This window comes from Palaemon carinicauda, chromosome 15, assembly GCF_036898095.1.
Source record: "Palaemon carinicauda isolate YSFRI2023 chromosome 15, ASM3689809v2, whole genome shotgun sequence".
Lineage (NCBI taxonomy): Eukaryota > Metazoa > Arthropoda > Malacostraca > Decapoda > Palaemonidae > Palaemon > Palaemon carinicauda.
The window spans coordinates 9,063,233-9,082,403 of NC_090739.1; the positions used below are offsets into that span (position 1 = coordinate 9,063,233).

Sequence of the window (19,171 nt, forward strand, 5' to 3'; positions counted from 1 at the left end):
CAGTGCCCTTTTAGCTCGATAAAGTTTCCGGATCGCTGATTGGTTGGACAAGATAATTCTAACCAATCAGCGATCAGGAAACTTTTCCGAGCTAAAAGGGCACCGCCGCGAGTCGGTGCAAATATGCATCGCTAAAAGAAATGAACTATAGTGAATTATTTGATGTTACAATTACTAGGGTAAAATGGATTGACATGAAAAGGTTTGTGGTTAATGTTAATGGGTCACTGGGAGTAAGTGCAAGTGGTAAAGAAAATTGGGGAGTTTTTGGAATTGATAAAATTTTAACTAAATAATAGCTGCTTCATGTTTTGTTTCAAGTGATGTCATTGTCAATTACAACAATTTTGGTGGAATGTAATCTTGTGATGAACTCCTTCACTGAATAAACCGAAGACATAAAATCCAGTTCTTGTCCATCAGATTTTTCAGTCGTAGCTCTGCATAGTAAGCCTGCCCAAATGGAAAAATAAAAAGGTAAATCAACATCAGTTAATTCATGTTTCGTTTATCTTTATATGGTCAGTAAGAAACTATTTTCAGTCATACAAAATTATAAATCAATTTGCTATGTCAAGCAAATTCTGAGAATTAGTCATCCATGGTTTCCATATTTCCTTGTATTCATACCCTCATATCTCCTTACAACCCTTAATACTATAGCACATCAGATCATTTTCAAAATTACTGATTAAAGAATACCAATCAATAACTGAAAGGGAAAAACTTGTTTTTGAAAAATATAACCTACCTCCAAATTCTTCACTTTGAATCACATCCAAGCATTTTCTTATTCCATCGCAGGGAATGTTAGAATATCCTGAAATAAAGAATGAAAAATAAATGAATTTGAAATTAAATAGTTGATAATCATGAACTATTGAAGTAAAAATTATATAAAACATTGCTTCACAAATACTTTTTCTTTTGCCCATCTTGATGTAATTGTAGCTGAAAACACCAGCTGTTTTTATTAATCTTTTACCCCTAAGTAATTCAACAATATTACAGTACAGCAAATCACATGAGTCTAAAGATGATAGGTCTGCTAAATACAGACCATATAAGATGGTAAACTTTTCAACTTTAAAGCAAAGTCCATTCAGAGATACAGGAGGTCACTGTGAATAACATCTATAAGAAGGATTGTAATAGAATAAGGTCCTTCAAAAACAGTTGAATGATGGAATACTGTATTGTCTATCAAGTCTATATGCATATGAATACAATAAATTTTATAAGTAATTTGTATTTTTTCTAGCTATACAAACCTGGGTCTTTTAAAGTAGGGGGAATGTCCTTAGTAGAACTAGAATGGCCATTGAATTTTCTAGAGTTAGTTAACGACAGGTGGTGAGTGTTACTTGTCAAAAACTGTTCACTTTTGACCTTTCGGCTCAGTACTGAGAGGGGTGATTGAGGTGGGAAGTTTAACTTTATAATATTCAGGCTTGTAAAGCTAGGAAAAATACAATTTACTTCTAAGATTTTTTAATGTTCCTATACATATACAAACCTCTTGTCCTTTAAAAGAGGAAGACTGACTAATTAGTGGGTTGGATGGCCCCCTAGAACTGAATTGGTAGGTTCTTTTTCTTCTCTGTAAATGTGAGTCATCTGGTTCATACAGGAGTAAAGGCGATGACTCCAGTAACACCCTACCTGTTTATTATAGTGATAAGTAGGCTAGTAATCCTAGCCTGTACTAAGTACAACTGGTAAGTGGTCAAAGGAGGAATCGATTCTCCTAGAATGTAATACCTGGTGTATGATGATCAATAGTTGGTACTGTATACAGTATATTTGACCATACTCCCCTTGTCAAGGAAGGATAGGAGATAGACTTCTCTAGATTTCTAAAGAATATAGTTCAGAAGTGTAGCTTACTAATATGAAGTAGGATTCAATGAGTAACGGTATGACCACTTCATCTCCAAAAAGGAAAGGAAAACAAGAAAAAGAGCCAGTCCTATTACCTTTCATTCCAGATTTACATCTAAATGTTATCATAAACCATATGATTTCTGCCCCAAGTGAAAGGTGGACTGGCTACACAACTACTTGAGCAGCCACTACAGGACTAAAACCAGAAGTGTCGAGGGACAAAAGGCTGTGAAGGTCATTTGTTGTCTCCAAACCCATGCCTTCTACACCTGGCTGACAGTAAGATTTTTCTTGAAGACTAAGGCCTGAAGGTCGGGGGTGAGGGGGGGAGAGCAAAATTGTTCAAATCAAAGGACGAAAGGTTTGTATACGAGTAGGAACACAGATAAAATGCAAAGACTTCTGGATTGTTTAACCGAGATACTTGGAAATCTATTTCCTGGTTTCTAGATTGGGCAGAAGTAGATTGTCAGTTCCTTGTTAAATAACATGCAAGTACCAATACATTGGATTTGGGCCATAACAACCAGCACTGGGGCCAGGAGGGCAATTCAGCACACAAGCAACTAGGGGAAAAACCCAGTGGCACTATGAGGTAAAAGCTGAGATGATGGAGAGCAGGATATAAGAAAGGAGGCAGGAACAGGTAAAGGCTAAGAGGATGGACAGCAAGATTTAAGAAAGTAGGCAGGAATAAGTGAAGTAGAAGGTCAAGATAAAATGTGTGTCAGTGTAAATGTAAACAGGACACCTGACGTCCTCCAATAAAAGCCAGAAAATATTCTTGGGAAAAAAAAAAATGACCATCATCCACTGCACTAACTTAGAATAATAATTTTCAAAACCAGTCACCAGAAAAATCAAAGAATAAGCATATAATTCATTTCATATCAGAATCCATTTTATTTGAAAAGATTAATCAAGGCAAAGACAATCATTATGTGTCAATGGAATAAATTCTCTACTAAAAAGTGAGCACTCAACCACAAAAACTAAAGGGCAAACAAATAGATAGTTAATAAGGCAAGAGGATATAACTTGACAGGTAAATTCATTCATTTGTACTATTTCAAAAAAAAAAAAAAAAAAGACAACCAAAGCAGGCCATAATTCTTTCTATAAAGTAAAAATGGTATTTTCATTATAAAATAAATTTTTTAACATACTTACCCGGTAGTTATATATATATAACTTACGTCCCTTACGTCACGGCAGAAAATTCGAATCTCGCGCCAATCGCCGATTGGATAGCCAGGTGTACCACCCCTGCGCCCTAGCGAGGTACCTAGGAACCATTCCAGGAACCCTCATATATTCCATGCCTCTAGTCTTTTAGAGGGGAGGAAGGTGGGACTTTAATTATATATAACTACCGGGTAGGTATGTTCAAAAATTTATTTTATAATGAAAATACCATTTTTAAACATAAGACTTACCCGGCAGTTATATATATAGCTGATTAACACCTTTGGTGGAGGGTTAGAGACAGCTAGTATATCTGGAATTTTTCTCAAGAGTTAATCAAAACAAACTTAAGGGTTCGTACCTGATAAGGAAGCTGACTTCAATGATTCTCTGTTTCATTATGTCTGCTAGCCTTATGAGATCCAGCGATCATCCCAGGGGCTGAAGATCTTGTAGGGACTGTCAAACCGGTGTATATACCTCATTATGACAGAACCTCCTCCAATAACCAGTTCCGGGCGCTCTTCAAGGAACAAAATTGACCACCTGACTAAAATCAATGATTTTGGAAGACTGACACAGTCTCCACAAACAACCATAAAAACAAATAAAAGTTCCAAGAGAAGAAAAGGTTATTGGGATTATGGGAACGTAGTGGTGTGGGAACGTAGTGGTGGATCCTTCACCCACTACTGCACTCGCTATCACGAATGGTCCCAGAGTGTAGCAGTCCTCATAAAGAGTCTGGACATGATTAAAATAGTGTGAAGTGAACACAGATTTACTCCCCAAAAACGTTGTGTCCATAATACTCCACCACAATCTATTCTGCTTGAAAGTCATTCAAGTTGTTATAGTACTAACCTCATGCGTCTTGACCTTAAAAACTTGAGGCCAGTCTCACTGTAATGTATATGAGCCTCTCTTATAAGAGTCTGATGAAGAATGAAAGGACATTCTTGACATCTGATAACGAGGGCTTCTTAATCGAGCACCAAAGAGCTTTCGACTTGCCTCGCAACTCTTTCATACTGCCTGGGTAGAACTTCAGGGTTCTTACTGGACACAGGACTCTCTCCAACTCCTCGCCAACCATATCCAAAAAATTCGGAAACTAAAAAGCCTTAGGTCAAGGTTGAGAAAGGCGGTCATTCCTGGCGAGAAAGCCTAACTACAATGAGCAGATAGCTTCGTTATATCGAAAGCCAACGTTTAACTAAACGTATGAATCAACTGAATCTTTTAGATGTCACCAGACTGACAAAAAAAATAGTTTTCATTGAGAGGTCCTTAAAATGAAGATGAAAGCAAGTGCTCAAGCTTGTCACTCACAAGGAACTTCAGGATTGAGTCCAGGATCCAAGCTGGTGAATCCTGGTTGTTTGAAGTTTCAAACAAGTTGAGAAGTTCCTGTAGGACTTTATCAATCGAAAGGTCCAAGATACTGTGTCTGACAATAGTCGCTAACACACACCTGTATCCCTTGATGGAAGAGGATGAACAAATGAGCTTCCTTCGGAGGTAAAACAGGAAGTCAGCAATCCGAGTTGTAGAGATACTGGAAGAGAAAAAGAGATGACTCTGCACCATTCTCTAAAGCTTCCCACTTGGATTGATAAATCCTGATGGTAGAAGTTCTTATTGCACTTGTAAAAGACTTAGCTGCTTCTTTCGAAAACGTCTAGATCCTGTGAGGTTTCAAAAGGCTGAAGGTAGCCCGAAGAAAAGCTTGGAGACTAGAAGGGTAACTTTCCAAGAGAGGTTGTTTGAGTAAAACTACTCTTAATGGAAGACTTCTAGGAGAGTCCACCATCCATTCCAGTATCTTTGTGAACCATCCTCTTGAGGGCCAAAAGAAGGCCACTAAAGTCACCTGGTCCTTTTGTGTGACACAAACTTTTGTGTCACCTTGTAAGGAAATAGAACGAGGAAATCGTACACATCCAGATTGGACCAGACTAATAGGAAAGTGTCTATGTGGACTGCTTCAAGATCTGGCACTGGAGAGCAGTAAGATTCTAGTCTCTTTGTCTGTTAAGTCACGAATAGGACTATACAAGAACGACACCAAAGACGCCACAGATTCTTGCAGATTTCTCGATGGAGTGTCCATTCTCCAGCTGAGACTGTCCTTCCAGAAGTTCTTCTCTTTTTTAAAGAACCTTGTTAGAAGGAATACATTCTTCTCCTTAGCCCAGATGAGAAGACTCCTCTCAGTCCCGAAAAGGAACCTCGAGTGGGTTCCATCTTGCTTGGTAATGAAAGCCAATTCTGTGGTGTGATCGGCATAGACCTGCACCACTTTGTTCCAAACTGACCCTTCAAAGCTTTTTGAGAGCCAACTGGACTGTCAACAGTTCCTTTGGGTGATGAGGAAGCTCTTCTGATCCTCTGTCCAAAGTCCCGAAGCTTCCAACTGTCTAGTGTTGCTCCCACCCCAAAACCGAGGTGAGGAGACACAACACAAGGTCTAAGATCCTCTGTTCAAAAGGGGTGACCTTCCGGAAGTTTGACTGGATCGAACCACCACTGAAGGCAACTTCTTATAGCATCCTAAAAGAGATGCATATCGACTCAAGACCTTCTCCTTGTCCCAATATGATTGAGGTTGAAATGGAGAGAATAAAGATAACTCACATAAGGATCATAGCTTCTAGCTTCTGACTGGCCGGGAATCGAACCCTGGTCCAGGAAAACTAGGATGAAGTGACATAACAATGGTCACCAAGAAAGAATCAGTCTTCCCAGGGAAAAAACCCCCTCCCCAAGAGGAGAGGTTTCCCAACACACTCATCCACTTCCTCACAGAACACTTCTGTATCTTAGAAAGATTGCAGTTTCAAGAAGGCTTGCTCCGTTCTAAGAGGAGACGTAAAAGCCCGAAAAAACTTGACTCTGAATCGCCATCCTTAAACAAAGTATTTTTTGTGATGGTGTCAGAAGATCTAACGGAAGTAGTGACGTTGTGTTTATCAGGATACATGTATTTAAGGGCCTGACTCCTGGCGTCAAGGAAACCCAGATCACCGCCTATGTCGCCGCGTTGTACTAAGGCTAGACACTCGATAAAAAAACTTTCGTGATCAAAGAGATCGGAACTAAGGCGTCCTTGATCTCGACATTCGATTCGACTAGTGTCACCACGAAGTCCGAGGTTCTCATGTTCAATGTTATGCCTCCTTCAGGATCTCCGACGTCGAGCGCCCTGAAAGACAGGGCGTCGAGCGTCCTGAAAAACGTGGCGCCGAGCGTCTTGTAAGACGTGGAGCCGAGCGTCCTGAAAGATGTGGCGCCGAGCGTCCTGAAAGACGTGGCGCCGAGCGTCCTGAAAGACGAGGCGCCGAGCGTCCTGAAAGACGAGGCGCCGAGCGTCCTGTAAGACGTGGCGCCGAGCTTCCTGTAAGACGTGGTGCTGAGCTTCCTGTAAGACGTGGCGCCGAGCCTCCTGTAAGGCGTGGCGCCGAACGTCCTGGAAGGAGTGGCGCCGAGCGTCCTGTAAGATGTGGCGCTAAGCGTCCTGGTGTCAGAAGAGACTCGTCTAGTTGACAGGAATACTCAATTCTTCTGAAAGGTTCAAAGTTATCTGAAAATCCTTCATGAAGATTGTAAAAAAGAGCTCTGATAAATCAATTGTCCAGATACAGGGAGGCTCTGATGTCTCTTGAGTGCAGTATTCTGCTACATTTAGCAAAAGTTTAAATGCAAAGCCTGCCTCTTAAACTCCTCTCTAGAACTGTGAGAGAGATCTATTGGAGCTAAAACTAAAGGAGGTTTTCCCATGAAAGGAAATTGTAATCCTCCTTCAGATGTACTGACCAAAGGTCTGCTCTCCTCTTCTCCCAAGATTGCCAGAAGTTATGTAGTCTGGCTCTACTGCCTGAAGGCGAAAACAGTCAGACACTGCTTCGCCTTGTGACCAGGCTGACATGAGACTTTAAATAGTTCATGATTTCGATGTCTCCATGGAGAACTTTGACTTCTGAACGAAGGCATTGAGAGCAGTTACATCCAGGACCGGATAAAAGCCTCCCTCTCCCAAAAGAGAGACATTTGATGTTGCAAAGACTGTTTTGCAGAGAGGTCTTATCAGAGTAACTAACAAAGGAGGTTTCACTAGGAAAAAGATTTTGCATCCATCCTAAAGGAATAGCACGGACCTCAAAGTTATCCTGCCTCATTGTCTGGATCCCTTAAGAGATTCAGCGATCCACCCAGGGGGCTGTAAAAATCTCTGTGGGGCTGCCACAAGGTCCTCGACCTTAACGTGGTTAGACCTCCACCCTTGCTATCCTTGAATACCTGATAAGGAAGCTGGCTTCATAGGTTTATATGTCTCATTTACCTGCATTCCTTGAGAGACTCAGCAATCCACCCAGGGGGCTGTAATAGTCTCTGTGGGGCTGCCACAAGGTCCTCGACCATAACGTGGCTAGACCTCCACCCTATATGACATATCTGTTTATGACGTTGTTACTGTTTTAAGAATGATTTATGTTAAATTATTCTCATCATTTATTCATCTCCTTATTTCCTTTCCTCACTGGGGTATTTTTTCCTATTGGAGCCCTTGGGCTTAAAGCATCTTACTTTTCCAACTAGGGTTGTAGCTTGGCTAGAGAAAATAATAAAAACAATCTCGTACCTCAGATACAAGATCTAGAGGCCAGGTTATTCAGAGGAAAAAAGAAATCTGTCTTTCCTTGGTGCTTCTGAGTCTCTAAACAGTCTCCCACCATCCTTAAAGCTTCATTGATGACCACGTGTAAATTCAGAGGGTGGCGAACGTGGAGCAACAGGCATAAAATAATTTGGAAACTAATCATAAAAACTTTCATGAGTTTCTAAATCAACTGAATAACGAGAGGAATAAGGATCTTCTCCTTCTGAGAATCTCAAATTCAACAGGAGAAAAGTGATCACCAATGTCTTCTACTGACAAAGATCTTGTAAGACGTGACGCCGAACATCCTGAAAGACGAGGCGCCGAGCGTCCTGAAATACGAGGCGCCGAGCGTCCTGAAATACGAGGCGCCGAGCGTCCTGAAATACGAGGCGCCGAGCGTCCTGAAATACGAGGCGCCGAGCGTCCTGAAATACGAGGCGCCGAGCGTCCTGAAATACGAGGACCGATCGTCCTGAAAGACGTGGCGCCGATCGTCCTGAAAGACGTGGCGCCGATCGTCCTGAAAGACGTGGCGCCGATCGTCCTGAAAGACGTGGCGCCGAGCGTCCTGAAAGACGTGGCGCCGAACGTCCTGAAAGACGTGGCGCCGAGCGTTCTGAAAGACGAGGCGCCGAGCGTCCTGAAAGACGAGGCGCCAATCGTCCTGAAAGAAGTGGCGCTGAGCGTCCTGAAAGACTTGGCGCCAAGCGTAAAATGATCTTCATTACGTCACTTGGCGCGTTCAGTTCATCAAAGGGTTCTCATGGCCGACTGGCGCTCTGGAACAAGAACCGTGTCTATGTTGGTTCGTAAGCATTACTGTATAGTATTGCTATTATTAGCAAATGTGATGCAATGCAAGACTCTAACAGCAATGTTAGTAGCTTAACATCCAACGCTCTTTGCTTTCCCATGGCAAGGGCGAACATTCTTGGGAACGTCAACGGGAACGCTCGAGAGGACGTCTGCTCGTGAGCTAACGCCTCTCGTTTCCTTTGGCCGATCGACATTCCTTCTCCCAGGGGTTGGAGAGCTTGAAAGAGGTCTAAGGCTAGGAAAAAACGTACAGTGCTGAATAAATTCACTGCACTAATTTAGCACTGACACTTGCACTTTCAACTCTTACACAAAAGACCATAATTAGTCCTGCCCGTTGTGATAGATCTTTCTCTACTGCCAAGGGCTTGAATGAGAATGCAAAATCGTTTCTAGCTCTTTCTATACAAAAATGTAACAAAATATTTTTTATAAAATATTACCCTGATATTTTCATTGTAAATAAATGTTTGAACACACTTACCCGGTAGTTACATATAACTACCGGTAAAGATAAATGTTATACATACTCACCCGGTAGTTATATATAACTACCGGGAAAGTTACATGTTATATGATTCAAATGAACAGATATAGGAATAACATATATAAATGTAAACAACCCTTAATTCTTAAAGGTTCCCAAAAATAGTGATTTGTTAGTATTAAAATTAACAGAAATCGCAATAACGTGTATATACAGTATATGTAAACAACCCTTAAATCTTAAGGGTTTCCAAAAATAGTGGATTGCTACACTTTACAATCGGAACACATATGTGAATATACGAATAATACTAGAATCCCAACATTGAAAGAAAATAAACAACGATATCAAGAATTGTTGGGACTGCATCGTATTTTCCTGAGAACTATGCAGCGAAAATTAACAAAACGCTAGTTCTATTTAATCTTTGAAAATAATATCGATGATTTAAAGTACGAATACTAAAAACACAAAAAATTTCTCAAAAATTAATACAATCTTTTTATATTAAAAGTTAAATACTTATTGTAAGTTAGATTTCCTTTTCATTCTTTACAAGAAAAAGCAAAGAAAAGAATTATGCAACATATTACGTTTTACTATGTTGCTTACGTCACACAATTGTGACGTCATAGAGATGGTGGAACGATCTCCGCCATCATGTTAAAGAATAGGTTCGTAAGTTTTACAGTAGGGGGGAAAAAATTCCCATTCCTACCTCTGTTAAGATGCTATACAGGTGGGGGTGTACATCAACAGCGCCATCTGTCGAGCAGGTACTCAAGTACTCGATGTCAACACAGAACCAATTTTCTCCTCGGTCCACTGGGTCTCTATTGGGGAGGAAGGGTGGGTCCTTTAATTTATGATCACCGGGTAAGTATATTCAAAAATTTATTTTACTAATGAAAATAACATTTTTCAATATTAAACTTACCCGGTGATCATATAGCTGATTCACACCCAGGGGGGTGGGTAGAGACCAGCATATATGTTAACATTAAGAGCTAAGTATTCCGTATTTCATTTTAGCAGTTATTCAAAATAACAAACATAAAATTAATAAGTACCTGGTAAGGAAGTCGACTTGAACAATTACTCTGCCTTTTTAAGTACGTCTTCCTTACTGAGCCTCGCGATCCTCACAGGATGCTGAGCGACTCCTAGGAGCTGAAGTATGAAGGGTTGCAACCCATACTAAAGGACCTCATCAAAACCTCTAATCTAGGCGCTTCTCAAGAAAGAATTTGACCACCCGCCAAATCAACCAGGATGCGAAAGGCTTCTTAGCCTTCCGGACAACCCAAAAACAACAATAAAAAGCATTTCAAGAGAAAGATTAAAAAGGTTATGGAATTAGGGGAATGTAGTGGTTGAGCCCTCACCCACTACTGCACTCGCTGCTACGAATGGTCCCAGGGTGTAGCAGTTCTCGTAAAGAGACTGGACATCTTTAAGGTAAAATGATGCGAACACTGACTTGCTTCTCCAATAGGTTGCATCCATTACACTCTGCAGAGATCTGTTTTGTTTGAAGGCCACTGAAGTTGCGACAGCTCTAACTTCATGCGTCCTTACCTTCAGCAAAGCATGGTCCTCCTCATTCAGATGGGAATGAGCTTCTCGAATTAAAAGTCTGATATAATAAGAAACTGCATTCTTCGACATTGGTAAAGAAGGTTTCTTAATAGCGCACCATAAAGCTTCTGATTGTCCACGTAATGGCTTAGTCCGTTTCAAATAGTACTTAAGAGCTCTTACCGGGCATAGTACTCTTTCTTGTTCATTTCCAACCAAATTAGCAAGGCTTGGAATATCGAACGATTTGGGCCAAGGACGAGAAGGAAGCTCGTTTTTGGCTAAAAAACCAAGCTGTAAGGAACATGTAGCCGTTTCAGATGTAAATCCAATGTTCCTGCTGAAGGCGTATATCTCACAGACTCTTTTAGCTGTTGCTAAGCAGACGAGGAAAAGAGTTTTCAAAGTGAGATCTTTTAAAGAGGCTGATTGAAGTGGTTCGAACCTTGCTGACATAAGGAACCTTAGTACCACGTCTAAGTTCCAACCTGGTGTGGCCAACCGACGCTCCTTCGAGGTCTCAAAAGACTTAAGGAGGTCCTGTAGATCTTTGTTGTTGGAAAGATCTAAGCCTCTGTGACGGAAGACTGCTGCCAACATGCTCCTGTAACCCTTGATCGTGGGAGCTGAAAGGGATCTTTCCTTCCTTAGGTATAAAAGGAAGTCAGCTATCTGAGTTACAGAGGTACTGGTAGAGGATACTGATTTAGACTTGCACCAGCTTCGGAAGACTTCCCACTTCGACTGGTAGACTTTGAGAGTGGATGTCCTCCTAGCTCTAGCAATCGCTCTGGCTGCCTCCTTCGAAAAGCCTCTAGCTCTCGAGAGTCTTTCGATAGTCTGAAGGCAGTCAGACGAAGAGCGTGGAGGCTTGGGTGTACCTTCTTTACATGCGGCTGACGCAGAAGGTCCACTCTTAGAGGAAGTGTTCGGGGAACGTCCACTAGCCATTGCAGTACCTCGGTGAACCATTCTCTCGCGGGCCAGAGGGGAGCAACCAACGTCAACCTTGTCCCTTCGTGAGAGGCGAACTTCTGCAGTACCTTGTTGACAATCTTGAACGGGGGGAACGCATAAAGGTCTAGATGGGACCAATCCAGAAGAAAGGCATCTATGTGAACTGCTGCTGGGTCCGGAATCGGTGAACAATAAATTGGGAGCCTCTTGGTCATCGAGGTTGCGAACAGATCTATGGTGGGTTGGCCCCACAATGCCCATAGTCTGTTGCATACATTCTTGTGAAGGGTCCACTCTGTTGGGATGATTTGACCCTTCCGGCTGAGGCGGTCTGCCATGACATTCATGTCGCCTTGAATGAACCTCGTTACTAGGGATATGTTTCGATCTCTTGACCAGGTGAGGAGGTCCCTTGCGATCTCGTACAACGTCATCGAATGAGTCCCTCCTTGCTTGGAGATGTACGCCAGGGCTGTGGTGTTGTCGGAGTTCACCTCCACCACCTTGCCTAGAAGGAGGGACTTGAAGCTTCTCAAGGCCAGATGAACTGCCAGTAGCTCCTTGCAGTTGATGTGTAACTCGCTTTGAACCGCATTCCACGTGCCCGAGCATTCCCGACCGTCCAATGTCGCACCCCAGCCCGTGTCCGATGCGTCCGAGAAGAGAAGGTGGTCGGGGGTCTGAACAGCCAGTGGCAGACCCTCCCTGAGGAGAATGTTGTTCTTCCACCAAGTCAGTGACGACTTCATCTTCTCGGAAATAGGAACCGAGACCGCTTCTAGCGTCTTGTCCTTTCTCCAGTGAGCAGCTAAGTGAAATTGAAGGGGGCGGAGGTGGAGTCTCCCTAACGCGATGAACTGGTCCAGTGATGAAAGCGTCCCTATCAGACTCATCCACTGTCTGACTGAACATCGGTCCTTCTTCAGCATGGACTGGATGCATTCTTGGGCTTGACTGATTCTGGGGGCCGACGGAAAAGCCCGAAAAGCTTGACTCTGAATCTCCATTCCTAGGTATACTATAGTTTGGGATGGGACGAGTTGGGACTTTTATATATTGACCAGGAGACCCAATTCCTTGGTCAGATCTAGAGTCCACTGTAGATTCTCCAGACAGCGACGACTTGACGCAGCTCTTAAAAGCCAGTCGTCCAAATAGAGGGAGGCTCTGATGTTTGCTAAATGCAGGAATTTGGCAATATTCCTCATCAGTTTGGTAAAAACTAGAGGTGCCGTGCTTAGGCCAAAGCACAGGGCTTGGAACTGGTATACAACCTTCCCGAAAACGAACCTTAGAAAAGGTTGGGAATCTGGGTGGATGGGGACGTGAAAGTAAGCGTCCTTTAGGTCTAACGAGACCATCCAGTCTTCCTTCCTGACCGATGCTAGAACCGACTTTGTCGTCTCCAAGGTGAACGTCTGCTTTGTGACAAAGACATTCAGAGAACTGACGTCTAGCACCGGTCTCCACCCTCCTGTCTTCTTCGGCACTAAGAAGAGGCGGTTGTAGAAGCCCGGGGATTGATGGTCCCGGACTATGACTACCGCTCCCTTTTGTAGTAAGAGAGACACCTCTTGCTGTAAAGCTAGTCTCTTGTCCTCCTCTCTGTACCTGGGAGAGAGGTCGATGGGAGTTGTTGCTAGAGGGGGTTTGCGCAAGAATGGAATCTTGTATCCCTCCCTGAGTAACTTCACAGACTGTGCGTCTGCGCCCCTGTTCTCCCAGGCCTGCCAGTAGTTCTTGAGCCTGGCTCCCACTGCTGTCTGAAGAAGGTGGCAGTCAGACTCTGCCTCTAGAGGACTTGGAACCCTTCTTCTTGCTCCCACGTTGACTTCCGGCACGAGCACCTCCTCTGCTGGAGGCTCTGCCACGAAAGGGCGGAATGAACCTTGACGCTGGAGTGTCCATCCTGGGTCTAGGTACGGAGGGCAAAGGGGTGGCTTTGCGTGCGGACGACGCCACCAGGTCATGGGTGTCTTTCTGGATCAAGGAGGCAGCAATCTCCTTGATCAACTCTTCAGGGAAGAGACACTTCGAGAGTGGAGCAAACATAAGCTCCGACTTTTGACATGGGGTGACTCCAGCTGACAAGAAGGAGCAAAGGTGATCTCGCTTCTTGAGAACCCCAGACACGAAAGAAGCCGCAAGCTCACTAGAACCATCCCGTATGGCTTTGTCCATGCAGGACATGATGAGCATGGAAATTTCCTTATCAGAAGGGGAGGTCTTCCTGCTCAACGCTCCCAAACACCAGTCCAAGAAGTTAAAGACTTCGAATGCGCGGAAAACTCCCTTCATAAGATGGTCCATATCCGAAGGAGTCCAGCAAATCTTGGAGCGTCTCATAGCCAGCCTGCGGGGAGAGTCTACCAGACTTGAGAAGTCGCCCTGGGCAGAGGCAGGAACTCCCAAGCCGAGAACTTCTCCCGTGGCATACCAGACGCTACATCTGGAAGCAAGCTTGACCGGGGGAAACATGAAGGATGTCTTCCCAAGTTGCTTCTTGGACTGCAACCACTCTCCCAGTACCCTTAAAGCTCTCTTGGACGAGCGAGCGAGTACGAGCTTCGTAAAGGCAGGTGCTGCTGACTGCATGCCTAAAGCGAACTCAGAGGGAGGCGAGCGTGGTGCTGCAGACACAAACTGATCCGGATATAAATCCTTGAACAGCGCAAGCACTTTCCTAAAGTCTAAGGAGGGAGGCGAGGTCTTGGGTTCTTCGATGTCTGAGTGTTGGTCGTCAAGATGTGCAGCTTCGTCATCATCAGAGATACCATCGTCTGAATGTTGAGGAGGAAGAGGCAACGGAGTGAGCTGGACGGCTGAGTCCGGCAGCACGGGTGCATGCGTGGCTGCACTGGACCCAACATCATGCCACTGTTGGTCAGTCTGAGAACTGGCAACAACCAAAGCTGAGTGGGTGCGCAAAGAGTCTACTCCCGACTGTGGAAGGATAGCGGAGACCACCGTGGGTTGCGGAGGCTGACGCACCGCGTCAAAACACGGCAGCCTAACTCCACCCTCCTGTTGTTGCGGTAGCTCACGCACGGCAACGGAGGGTTCCGTGCGTCTGTGAACGTCAGTATGCGTCTGGCAGGGTCGACTGCGCATGGGTGGAGGAGCTCTCACAGCTGGCGTGTGGGAGCAGGCAGCCTCAGCGTCTGCTGGGCGCACAACCGTGGCAGGTTGTGGGCTAACGGGTGCAGCGGCAACCTTCTCCGCACGAAACTCCTGCATAACAGCAGCTAACTGAGTCTGCATAGACTGCAGCAAAGACCACTTAGGGTCTACAAAAGCGGCAACAGACGGAGCTACTGTCCGTTGTGACTGAGGGTCTAAAACAGCGGGTGCGGCAACAGACGGAGTTACTGCCTGTTGCGGTACCACTTTGCCTCTCTTAGGAGGTGTGCAGTCGTCGGAGGACTGCAGCGAGTCCGAACTGACCCAGTGGCTACACCTGGGCCGTTGGACTAGCTCGGAAGGGACCTTACGTTTAAGAGGCCGTGAGACCTTGGTCCATCGTTTCTGTCGAGAAACCTCTTCCGCAGACGAGGAATGAACGGGCTCACTCGTCTTCTTGTGGGTGGGACGATCTAGGTAAGATACGTCCGAAACCACGGAGGGTACGTCTGTCCGCTGATTAAAGCCTGTCGAACCCTTTGGTCGTACGACATTGCTTCTCCCCTGGGCTTGGGAGCTTGCAAGAGGTCCCGGACTGGGAGGACGACAGGCACGAACAGACGCACCCTCATGCGAAACACTGACACTTTTCACTGCACTGACACTCACTTCACTTCCCACAGCACTTTTACCTTTCAACTCTCTGACGTCAGCCATGAGTTGATTGCGGTCATTTGCCAATGACTCGACTCTCTCACCTAGAGCCTGGATGGCACGCATCATATCTGCCATTGAAGGTTGATGAGAGCTAGCAGGGGGGTCGGGTGCAACCACTACAGGGGAAGGAATAGGTTGAGGGGCATGGGGAGAGGAAAAATCAATTGAGCGAGACGAACTCCTCCTGATCCTATCCTTCTCTAGCCTACGTGCATATTTCAGGAATTCTTGAAACCCGAATTCCGAAAGCCCAGCGCATTCCTCACATCGATCTTCCAATTAACAGGCTTTACCCCTACAATTGGAACAAACGGTGTGTGGATCGATAGAGGCCTTCGGAAGATGCCTTGAACAGTCCCTAGCGCTACATTTCCTGTACTTGGGGACTTGAGAAGGGTCAGACATCTTGAATTAGTCAAAGGGGGGAATTCAAAATCTATCCAAGTCGTCAACAAATAATCCAAAATCCAAAAAAGAATGCAAGGAAGTATTGAAGATAACTTCTGCACAGCGATAGCTAATAACCAGAAATGAATACTTCACCAAATAACGTGAAAATCAATCCAGAAAACAAGAGCGTATTCAGTAGGTCTTGCCGGTGGCACGACAGAGAGAAAATTGGTTCTGTGTTGACATCGAGTACTTGAGTACCTGCTCGACAGATGGCGCTGTTGATGTACACCCCCACCTGTATAGCGATCGCTGGCGTATTCCGCCCGTAGGTTTTTTCTGTCGGGCAGCAGAGCTGACAGCTATATGATCACCGGGTAAGTTTAATATTGAAAAATAAATTGTACATCAAGATAACTGTAATATACAGGTTATAGCGAGTGAAAAATCCAACATCTAGCGGCAAGGAATATATGAGGGTTCCTGGAATGGTTCCTAGGTACCTCGCTAGGGCGCAGGAGTGGTACACCTGGCTATCCAATCGGCGATTGACGCGAGATTCGAATTTTCTGCCGTGACGTAAGGGACGTAAGCTATATATATAACTGCCGGGTAAGTCTTCTGTTTAAAAATATAAATTACTCTGTAGGTGAATAAACCAATAACATAATTTCCTATGACTTCCTGTCTTCTGCTAAATATTTAGAGGGCAGTGTTTGGAAAGAATTTTAAGAGGTTATCATCAGTAAAGTAAAAAATTTACTTAATCAAAAGTTCTTACCATCTAATGCTCAGATCAAGCAAAGACAGATCCTCATACTTCAGCACGAAGTCGCCATTCGTTCATTCGTCCGTAAACCAAGCTGGATTCTACAGGTGCTTTTCACACTCCATTCACCAAAGTCTTGCCTTGGCATCGTACCCATTCCCATCAAAGGTGGCAGAGATGTCGAGAGGTTTTCTCACAAGAATTCAGGTATGAAAGATTTGTTATTTAATACTACTAAAGCGTGTTTCTATTCTAAGGTTTAATGATGCCTCCTGCCAAATCTGTGTGCTGTAATCTGATTGATTATTCCATTACAAAAATCCAAAATGTTTTACTACAAGTTAGGATAGAGAAAAAATGAAAATATTAAGCAGACTAAAGTGGCTTTAAAAAGAGAGAAAAAATATAAAAGGGGATCATAATCGTCTGGAAGAGGGGAATGACAATAAACTGGTAGGAGTATTTAGCATAATAGAGGAACAAATAGAGATCATAACAGCATAAGAGATCAAAAGTGCCTTTGGGAAGATTAAAGATGAACAGACCCAGAACTCTCTGGAAAAGCAAGTGACTTTCAAAGCACTAGGAGAACTTCTCATTCATGACTTTACTAGAGCATTGTGGGAATAGTTTCACAGTTTTGTTATAAAAATGTAAAGGGAATGCTCTACAGTATAGAAATTACAAAGAAATAAGACTTGACAATTAGATGAAAATAGAAAATGCTCCCCAGATGAAAACATGAATTAATTCTTAAAACGAGGCAATTTGGGGAGATTTGACCATAACACAAGATCTCAGGATTAAGACTGTGACAAGAGTGTCAGATGATTTTGAGGTTATTAAAAGATCTGTGTCCAGCCCTTTGCTGTTTATCATAACAAAGGGAAAGGGTTACCTGCTTAATGCAGATAACCCATTGTCAATACAAGAATATGAAATAGACACACGAAAGGTTGAAAAGTACAGTACCATGAAGAGGAGGGGATAGAAAAAACAAAGTAAAAAACAGGTAAAGTGGATTTGAAAGGAAGCCAATGAAATAGTATGAGGTAACTGGCCATGTAATTGATGTGGGGAAAAGTGTTGAGGCCATCATCGTATCTCATCGCATCAATGTAGAAAAAGAGGGAATTTTTTTTGTCTCTCTGAGGTCTTGATCTGAGCAATGAGGGCCCAGTGGGTACCCTTGTAAGATGTGTTCCATTGTTTGGAATGAACTATGCAGTGGGCACCAAATGAAACAGATGAGTTTTTACGGTGTTCTGCTCTGGATTACAAATTCTACCTAGAGTATGCATGGAGCAAGATATTTTAGATGCCCAAATTGCATAACAAGAGCAAATAGGGAAAAGTTAACAATTGAGAACCCTGGTGTGAAAGTGTGAATGACTGAAAGGTCTTAGATGTAGATTGGCTCATAGGACCCAGCACTGGAAACAGAATAAAGAATGGTAGCAGCATGTATGAAATAGAGGCTGAGACAGAACTGGAAAATAAAAATGTCCCATTAGTAAGGAGAGCATATTCATGATGTGTACATAAGAACTGTACTATTCCAGAGTAGAAACCCATGGCACCTACAAAGAAAAAGGTCGAGAACTCAAAAGATTGAGAAAGTTTCTTGTGATGAGATGATAGAGAAACAGTTGGAGAGACAAGAAGTAGGTATGGAAATGGCCGGCTAAAGACATGTGGAAGACTTTGGCCTGATAGGGTTTCAGTAAGAAAAGGGTGAAAGCAAAGAAAGGACAGAATTCATTTCTAAACCCTATAAAGATATGAGAGAGAGAGAGAGAGAGAGAGAGAGAGAGAGAGAGAGAGAGAGCCTTACCTTATTGCCTTATTTTTTGTTTGGGTTCCCCCAGGTCCCTCAGTGTGAGGCACCTCGTATATCCACCAGAGAGTTGCTAATACATCTTCCAGTGTATTTTGCATCTTCCAGTCTTGGATGGTCTGGGATGCATCTTAGGTATTTATCGAGCTGATTTTTAAACGCATCTACGCTCACTCCTGATATGTTTCTTAGATGAGCTGGCAGCACATTAAATAGTCGCTGCATTATCGATGCTGGTGCGTTGTGGATTAATGTCCTGTGCGCCTTTCTCAGTTTACCTGGAATGCTTTTTGGCACTATTAATCTACCTCGGCTTGCTCTTTCTGATACTTTAAGCTCCATGATGTTTTCAGCAATTCCTTCTATTTGCTTCCATGCTTGTATTATCATGTAGCGTTCTCTTCTCCTTTCTAGACTGTATAGTTTTAAAAATTGCAGTCTTTCCCAGTAATCAAGGTCCTTAACTTCTTCTATTCTAGCAGTATAGGACCTTTGTACACTCTCTATTTGCGCAATATCCTTTTGGTAGTGTGGGTACCATATCACATTGCAGTACTCGAGTGTACTACGCACATAAGTTTTGTAAAGCATAATCATGTGTTCAGCTTTTCTTGTTTTAAAGTGTCTGAATAACATTCCCATTTTTGCTTTACATTTAGCCAACAGTGTTGCTATTTGGTCGTTGCATAACATATTCCTATTTAAAATTACACCAAGGTCTTTAATTGCTTCCTTGTTTGTGATTGTCTCATTATTAGGTCCCTTGTA

General features: G+C 43.5%; 1 long non-coding RNA gene across 1 annotated transcript; it reads right to left on the reverse strand.

The window, feature by feature from the left end:
• Positions 1-168: 168 nt before the first annotated feature.
• Positions 169-16,950, reverse strand: LOC137654230 (uncharacterized). The gene is made up of 3 exons (XR_011046563.1): positions 16,579-16,950; positions 752-820; positions 169-453 (listed from the first exon to the last, which is right to left on the reverse strand). It is a non-coding gene; the product is annotated as an uncharacterized lncRNA (long non-coding RNA).
• Positions 16,951-19,171: the final 2,221 nt, after the last annotated feature.